Source organism: Vulpes vulpes, chromosome 4, assembly GCF_048418805.1.
Source record: "Vulpes vulpes isolate BD-2025 chromosome 4, VulVul3, whole genome shotgun sequence".
In the NCBI taxonomy this organism is placed as follows: Eukaryota; Metazoa; Chordata; class Mammalia; order Carnivora; family Canidae; genus Vulpes; species Vulpes vulpes.
This window is the reverse complement of record NC_132783.1, coordinates 4,259,896-4,268,657: the sequence shown is the minus strand read 5'-3', so window position 1 is coordinate 4,268,657 and position 8,762 is coordinate 4,259,896. Positions and strand designations below refer to the sequence as shown.

The 8,762-nt window shown below is 44.0% G+C and overlaps 1 non-coding gene across 1 annotated transcript; it reads right to left on the bottom strand.

The window, feature by feature from the left end:
- Window positions 1–4,097: 4,097 nt before the first annotated feature.
- Window positions 4,098–4,204, bottom strand: LOC112934952 (U6 spliceosomal RNA). Its single transcript, XR_003238079.2, has one exon. It is a non-coding gene; the product is annotated as a U6 spliceosomal RNA (small nuclear RNA).
- Between the last annotated feature and the right edge of the window lie 4,558 nt (window positions 4,205–8,762).

The following is an 8,762-nucleotide window of genomic DNA, read 5'->3' as shown; positions in this document are numbered from 1 at the left end:
AGTAGGTTCTATATCTCTGCTAATTTTAAAAAGTCAAAAAAATGTCTAGAGTAAAGAGGAGACAGGTCAGATTCCCTTGAGGAATATTCTCTTTAAAAGGCTGTTAGAAAGAAAAAAACAAAACAAAACAAAACGTGGGGGAATTGAGCAATGGTCTCCTGATGTCATTAATTGTGTTGGCTATTTGAAAAATGTACACTTAATGGAGTCTGGGTTTTGTTTAATAGCAATACTTAGGGGCCTGAGATATCTAAATATCAACTTTTTTTTCTTTGCTTTACATGCAAGCCTACACTGAAAACACTCTAATTAGGAATTTATCTTGCTCCAAGGGGCACCTGGGTCCTCAGTCCATTAAGCACCTGCTTTTGGCTCGGGTCATGATCCCGGGGTCCTGAGATGGAGCCCCAGTGGCGACCTTGGGCGTTCCGCCCTGTCCTCCTGGAGCACCTTTGCATGTTCTAAGAGAACTTCCATGCAGCAGGGGACCCATTTATTTGTCTCCCCCACCTCCCCACTGTGTAGGAGCAACGCCACGACAGGCTTTAGCCTTGTTTATCTTGATACCCACATCGCCCACCCAGGGTCTCAACTCTGCTCTCTCCTCAATCTCAGGAGGTAGGCCAGCAAGTGCTGGATGCTGCACGGTAGTAGCTACTTCTCATGCCATCGAGACAGAGAGGTCTGGCCTGATTTCTTTCCAGGCAAAGTTCTCATCCGTACATTCCTCATCCCAAGCAAGGAGGGTCCCATCTCAGGCCTCCGTGTCATCAAATATCCCAAGGCTCCTCTTGTACCTGAAATGGAGCCTGCAGGGGAAGGAGGTGTGCGGTGGCCAGGGGAGAAGGAGAAAGCAGACACTTAGGAAGTTTCCAAAATAAATCCACTTTTCCTGCCTCTGCCTCCTTCCCCTGCTCTGTGCATTTTCCTCTCTTTCAGAAGCACTGACACCTCCTAGCCATCTAATCAAGACAAATCTTTTACGCGGTAATTAAAATACAGCTCATCTTCAAGGGGAACAGAAAAACAAAGGCTGGAACAATTAGCTGACTGCGCCAAACAGCACGGTGCGCCCCCTCCCCTCCCGCCCCCACCTGCTCCTCTCCCTCCTTCCTCCAACTGCTCGCTTTTAAGTATTTTCACAGGAAGGAAAACTTCATTTTGCTGAAAGGTAAGAAACGGAACAGACACTTAGACTAGGAAATAGTTTAATTGAATTTCATATGAAAAATGCTTAGGACTGTTTAAGACAAACGTCAGGTTCCCTGCTCGACTGGAATCACATTAGGCAAGAAAGGGAGTCAGGGACACTTGCTAATCTGTTTGGGGTTTTTGGGGGGGTTTTTTGTTTTGTTTTTTGTTTCTTTTTTTTTTTGTTTTTTTGTTTTTTTGTTTTTTTGCTAATCTATTATGGTCAGGTTAGAACAGAATATTGCATTAGCATGCAAAAGGACACAGGCCAGCAATACAGGAGGAGACGAGCCCACCCAGAATAAAGACTGTAGAGGGAAGAGGTAAATGGTACCAGTAATCACTCCGAAGGTGGAAAATGAACTTGCACCTCGTCGGGCTGTGTGGGCCTTGATTACATTAGCGCTGCTTGTGATATTATGCAGTATATTCATTTTTATTGTATTAGTTTTTGAATAGTCTGTAAAAAGGCCAGTGTTTTATTTGGCTCCCTGAGCCACCTGTCTTTTCTACAACATCCCCTACCAGCACGTTCAAGCATTAGCATTCAGGTTTTCTAAAATCTTTTAACCATTGATGGCTGCCAGCAGTCAAATTAAATTCAAAGGGTTTAGTATAGCTCCAGGTTTTAGCTATATAATTTACTAAGAATGCCCAAAGCACTTGCAATCTAATTTGCAGTTCAGCAATGAATACCATTTCCTAACGAAATCTACCTGAAATTTCCTTTTGAGGCTCTGGAAAAAATACGCTGGTGACACCTGTGTGTCTTCCTTCTGGCGCTGACTCAAAAACACAAAACAAAACAAAACCAAACCTGCCAAGAGAACGCTATACCTTGTGCAAGGGGGCATAGGAGAAGGAATCACAGGAATGGATTTGTTTTTACTGCCGGGTTATCTGAGCCAATACAGCCACTCTACATTTCTTTTTTAAATTTAGACTTTTTTTTTTTTTCCCAGTGTCTTCCAAATCCACTAATGTGCCATATCCATGAGAGCTTCACCAGCATGGACTTTACCCAAATCTTGGCTCTCTGACAGATGATGGATAGACAGATAGATAATAAGTATCGATACAGAAAAACCCAGACTTCATCATTTCATAACTGGCCGGTCTGTCTTCCATGGCAGTCCAGAGTGTCGATTCCTAATCCTAGTGCCAATTTCATTTCTGTCACTTACTCCGGAAGCACCACTGTCTCCATGTCACCCTTACGGAAGGGAAATAAAGTAGAAAGTTACTGGTCACAGTGTACAGCTAATCATACACTATCGTTTTTGTCTTATAAACAGATAGCTCTCTCCGACCTTCTCGAGATTAAGGCACGAGGAATCCTTGAAAGGTGTTTGGGGAATCTTCTGTGAAAGCTGAAAATATGTTACTTAACTTTAATTTTTAACTTTAATCTCTCCCCCCTGGTATAGAGGAATTCCGATTCCTAGTGTCAAAGCAATAATGACAAAGCAGGGGGATCCCTGGGTGCCTCAGTGGTTTGGCACCTGCCTTTGGGCCAGGCCCTGATCCTGGAGACCCGGGATCGAGTCCCGTGTCGGGCTGCCTGCATGGAGCCTGCTTCTCCACCTGCCTGTGTCTCTGCCTCTCTCTCTGTGTCTATCATGAATATATAAATTTAAAAATCTTTAAAAAATGATAACAACGACAAAGCAGCTAAGAGAAATTGCAGCTAACAATTGCTAGGTGAAATCTAAATTCTTACAAGCATTCCCGATCACAGAGATAATACTCACCAGTGACGGAGGCTATAGAAATAAAATCACCAGGCTGAGTTAATTTAGTTAACAAATGGCATAATTTGGAAGCCTGTTAGAAAAGCCAGAGGTGCCAGCTCTACCCACAACAGCGTTAATCACTCACCATCCAGCCAATTTAAGGTAACCAGAGATCAGACCATTAAGGTATAAATTGGAAAAAGCCAAGTTCGTAATGACTCCAATGATCTACATCTGGTTGTCGATCTCTCATTTTCCACTCGATAGGCCTCTTTATACCTTATAAGAAGTTCTTGAGTTTATAAATTTTGAAAATACTAGTGGAGAAGCATATTTAATGTTTTTAAGGCCTACCAAAATACCAGCCATTGAAAGGGAACAGAGGCATCCCAAAACAAAGGAGCGGAAGCTAAGGCCACAGGAGCGCCTGCCCCCAGGTCACACCTCCCATTGCTAACCCCTCTCCCCCACGCACGACTCCGCAGGATGCCTCAGGTATCCAAAAGCGTGGCAGACTGTGCAACAAAAGAGAACGCCACAATATTTTGATTTTTCATTTCCATCACCATGGAATGAAAACCATAACCTATTGAGTAAAAATGAAAGTGAACCTGCTTTTCAAGCATCCCCTTGCTCCTCAGTCCTAACCGAATGGCTCTCCACACACTTCAGCTAACAACAAGAACCCGTATTTGTTTGTAGAGCACCAGACAGAAAATTAATGTAGTCAGCTGTTCACTTTCCAATTAATTTAGTGAAGCGGCAACTAAATAATCCAATTCCATCAAGTCTGAACATAAAAATATCAGCTGCATAGCACTCGGCAACAGGAGAAGGAAGAGAAGTCACTAGCATTTTTAAATGCCCTCTACATCGGGCACTTCGCTAGGCCCTTGCACGGATCTTTTATATTTTCATCCTCATAGGAGCACAGGAAAGGAAGGAATGATTATCCCCATTTTACATAAACTCTCCTTAAGTGCAAAATTTAAATGACGTCCCCAAGACCACGGAACGAGTGTGTGGTATCGCTGGGACGAGACCCGAGGTCTCTTGGACAACTTGAGTTAAAATGGAAATAAGGAAATGATAAAAAATCATGACACCTTATGTATGATTATTCACTACGTGAGTCTCTGGACTTAATTTTAATAATTCTGGTTGGTTTTTTTTTTAAATATGGAACGCTTCACGAATTTGCGTGTCATCCTTGCGCAGGGGCCGTGCTAATCTTCTCTGTATCATTCCAATTTTAGTATATGTGCTGCCGAAGCGAGCACAATTCTGTTTATTTTTAAGTGTTACATTTGCTTTGCTTCTACCTTATTCTTGGGGATAGTCATTTACTTCTTAAGAAACAAGAAGCTCATCTGTACCCATTCCTTTCTCCTCCTTCATCTGCACCCTTTCCTTCCTTCACTGGCTCGTTTAGATCTCCCAGGGATCCAGGCAAGTCAAGATCCCCATATGACTTGATGGGAATTAATGAATTGTGTTTAGTGAAAAATTAATTCTGAATACAGATTGTTACACTTTATGGATACTTCTCGTGTGCGTTTGTGATTAGAATAACTTTACAGAGGATTAAGGCCCAATAAAACCCCACAAAATGTACAGTGAATGTGTCAGACATCTAAAAATTCTTGAGAAAGCAATTATACTGAGTGCTGTCTAATAATAAATCCAAATGGACAGCTCTGGTACGAACCGCGTATCCTAACAACACTACCCCCACCTGACTCTGCATTGCAATCTTTGCTAGACTCTCTGCAAAAGAACAGATGTTCTGCTTTGGGTTGAGAAATCAACAGTTACCATTCATATGTTCCAAAAATTCAAGGGCCTAGTGCTGCTGTTTTAAGGATGCTAATTAATTCTAGCCCTTATGCTCCAATATTCTTGCAGTTTCAATCAACCGCATTCTCATAGGACTTTGGTCCCAGCGTCTCCTTTGAAAGCCTGTGGGGAAAAGCAACTAGGAAGTGTACACTCCACGGACCTGGGGGGAAAGAAAAGGATTCATCTGATATGCTCTGATTTCGTCTGTTTCTCATAATGTTCCTCTCTGTGTATTGATTTGAACAGGTAGGCCCAGCCCAGACGACAAATTTAATTGAAATCAAACCTGGAGATGCCTTTGGTCATACTTTTTTTTTTTTTTTTTTTTTTTCCCATTTATTCGCCACTGAAGCACAGGAACACAGACTAATTTTGGAAGCTGCATAGAAAGAGCTATTTACTGAATCTGCTTCTGGGTTTGTTTATGTCTTTGTTTTTATGTCTGGTGTTGACTGTGCATAACATCCAGCTAGGAGCGGGGTAAAAATGCAGGTTCCTGGGCTTCACAGCGTACAGATCGGCAGATCTGTGAAAGTACTGAGGTATCTGCAACCTTTATCTAAAAGCCCTTCTCTGAAGCAGATGATCTGGGGGACCTCGGGAAGTGCTGTGTTCATCCTCATGCACGCCTGGACGTGGGTGTTAACGATCCCTGTGACCTTGGCCCCAGATGAGAGAGCTCCAGCGAAAACGGTGCCACGAAGCAAGTCTGGCATTAAGATCCCACTCCACTTACTTTAACGGATCCTGTTCTGCTCCTGGCCCCACAGACATCCTTCACACCAGAGTTTTCCATAGCGTCCTATGGTTTGAATCACCTGGGGTATGACAATCCCTGGGACCTCGGACGGAGTCCAGTGATTTGCTCTTTTAACAAGCATGCCAGGCAAATGTTACGTACCCTAAAGTTCGCTGCGTAACACCAAGGCAAGTATGCCCAGGGAAAGAGCATCAGCTGAGGAGTCAGCCAGACGTGGGTTAGAACCCCAGATATTTTACTTATTACTGCCTGACTTGGGTGTGTTCCTTAACCTTGACCTAATTTCCGTGAGCTTTGGGTCCCTCCCTGTAAATTTGGGATAGCTCCAAATTGTTGTGAGAACTAAATGTGAGAATGTATGTCAAAATGCAGAGCACAGAGTACAAATCTGAAAACAGGAAGAGCAAGGGTTTTCACATTTGTGTGTTGCCCACTCATCTGAGGAACAGGGCCTGCCATCCTTTCCAACAATTATTCGCATCAGTTGATATACAAGATTCTTTTGTTGTCTTGCTCAAGGAGGGCAAGGAATTATTTTTTGTTTTAGGAGAGTCTGGGAGGGAGAAATGAAGAACACAGGGAAGGTAATAAGGGACCTATTCCCGCCCTGCCACTTGGCTTCATATGGTTCCTCAAGTCAGGGAGGACAAGGTCTGAAGGAGCTGTGTTCTTTTTCTTAAAGGTTTTATTTATTTATTCATGAAAGACACAGAGAGAGAGAGGCAGAGACACAGGCAGAGGGAGACGCAGGCTCCATGCAGGGAGCCCGACGTAGGACTCGATCCAGGGTCTCCAGGATCAGGCCCTGGGCCGAAGGCAGATGCTCAACCACTGAGCCACCCAGGTGCCCCTGAAGTAACTGTTTTCTAAAGCAACTTTTGTGACTGTATACCCAAGTTGTGATGTTTTAGGGCCCAAGTGAGGCAAAGAAATGGAAGAGAGCCGTTCTCCATTTCGGCGGAGAATCCCCTGACACTCAGAAGCCTAAAGATGGGCATGAGTAGAACCAAAAGGCAGCACTTAGCACCAGTATCAGTGGCCTCACAGCTGCCACCATGACCGAACAGACATCTGAGATGCAGAGGCCCCCCTCCGATGGCTCTGAGGGCTGGGAGCCAGGGGGTCGCCGCAGAAAACAAGCAAAACAGTCCATAATGCTGCTTAATTTCTAAAGCTGAGAATTCAGTTGTCAGGTACATTCCCCGGCTTCACCTGGGACCCCCCACACGCCTGGAGAGGTCTTTAAAAAAAAAAAAAGGAGGACAAAAAAAAAAATGCCTATTATTGGTCCCAAGGGGGACCAGCCCAGCAAGAGCAGAGAGAAATAAATGCTTTTTTTTTCTTTGCCAGAACTAAAAGCTCCAATGGTGTTAAGGATCATTTCTACATGGGCTTCGTTGTCAGTGGCTCAAACAAATTATTTTACCCTATATATGATTCAGTCTCCTCATCTGTGAATTAGCCCACCTGAGAGATGCTCCAGGCTTAACATCTGAGGGTAAAAATAGCTCAGTATGATACCTAGAAAGCATACAAAAGAGTCAAAACTTAAGGATTTGGTCTATAGCTGATGATCAAGAGGTGGTGGAAAGGGAGGTGGGCGGGGGTGGGGGGTGGGGGTGACTGGGTGACGGGCACTGAGGGGGGCACTTGATGGGACGAGCACTAGGTGTTATGCTATATGTTGGCAAATTGAACTCCAATTAAAAATAAATAAGTAAATAAATACTTTTAAATTAAAAAAAATAAATCTCTCACCATCATAAAAAAAATACAGCATTGCTGTCTGTGAATTAGATTTTATTCAGAGGGGTGGCAGGAAGAGCACAGAAACTGGGGGTTTGCTCTGCCAATAGCAAGCTGAGCAACCTTGAGCAGGTCCTTTGCTCTCTGTGAGCCTCACTTTCCTCCTCTGTAAAGGGAAGGGGTCTATTTTGTCCGTCACGTTCAAGGTAGATGTCAGGTCTTGAGAAAGGCAACTAAAAATATGATCTCTTTGTGATGCCAAGGGAGTTTCATCACCCCACACTTACAAGAACCCAAATGTTGACTGAGATCTTCTGTAAGCAAAAAGAAACACTGAAAAGCCTTGTCAGGCATTCTGTAGTCGGTTGGTAATGCAGATTGGAATGTGTCTATCTTGAGCAGACCCAGATGTTTATGCCATTTGGATGTGTGTTAAAATGTTAATGCTTCACTTAATGAGATGCATCCAGGCCCCTTTCTGGCAGTAGAGCCACAGTGAAGGGGGGTGGGGGGAGGAACGGGACAGTGTAGCCCCACAGGGACAATGGCACCCTGCAGTCACCAGTTATTGATGACACTGGTCATTAGCGTTCAGTCCTCTGTGCTAATTCATTAGGTCATCAACAAATATTTACTGTGTACCTTTCCTAAGCTAGGCACTGTGCGAAGATGTGGGGAACGCAGGGCGTGGTACCCTGGCCTTCCCCCAACGTGAAGTCTCGTTTGAAGAGACAGGTATCCAAGCAATTATAAAAACAAGGCTGAAAAAATAAATTAATTAATTAATTAATTAATTAAATAAAAACAAGGCTGTTTCTGACGAGCGTCACGTGATTCTAGGCAATAAGTACCATTTATCCAGAGCATTCTAAATCTATCCAATTTTTTTCTTCAGCTGAATGAGGCATCAACTGTTGATGGCGTGCCCCAAGGTCTTTCCAGTGAACCTGGAATTTGAGCCTTTGAGCCGGATGGAATGGACACAGGTAATGAGAGGAAGGACCCGGAGGAAGCTGACTTTAGGAAGGGAAATTAGCATAAACAGAGACACTGAGCTGGGAAATCCCAAAGCCACCAGGACAAAGCAGGTGAAATCCGACAGTGTTGCTCAATGCGGGAACCACCTCCAGGTCCCCACTCACTATTTCTGTGCCTCGCAAAGAGGATCCCATCCAACTGACTATTATAAACAGCTCCCTGCCACCAAGTGCTTGTTTCTTTAACCAGAATTAATCATTTCATTAACTTAAGTGGTTAGTTGCCAGACTACAGTCCAGAGATGTGTAGATCCAATCTTTCCAGTAACACCAGGCAAAAAACAAACACCTCGCTCTTGCTCACACCCAGTAAGAAGAGAACAGTGTGCGGCCCCCACTGCGCTCTTAGTGTTAGGTGGACCTTCGGCCTTTAGCCAACCTGATAGCCATCAGGGCAGGAGCAAGAAAGGGGCCAAAAGGCCAAACCAAGGGGCTTCCCACTGGAAAACAGATTGA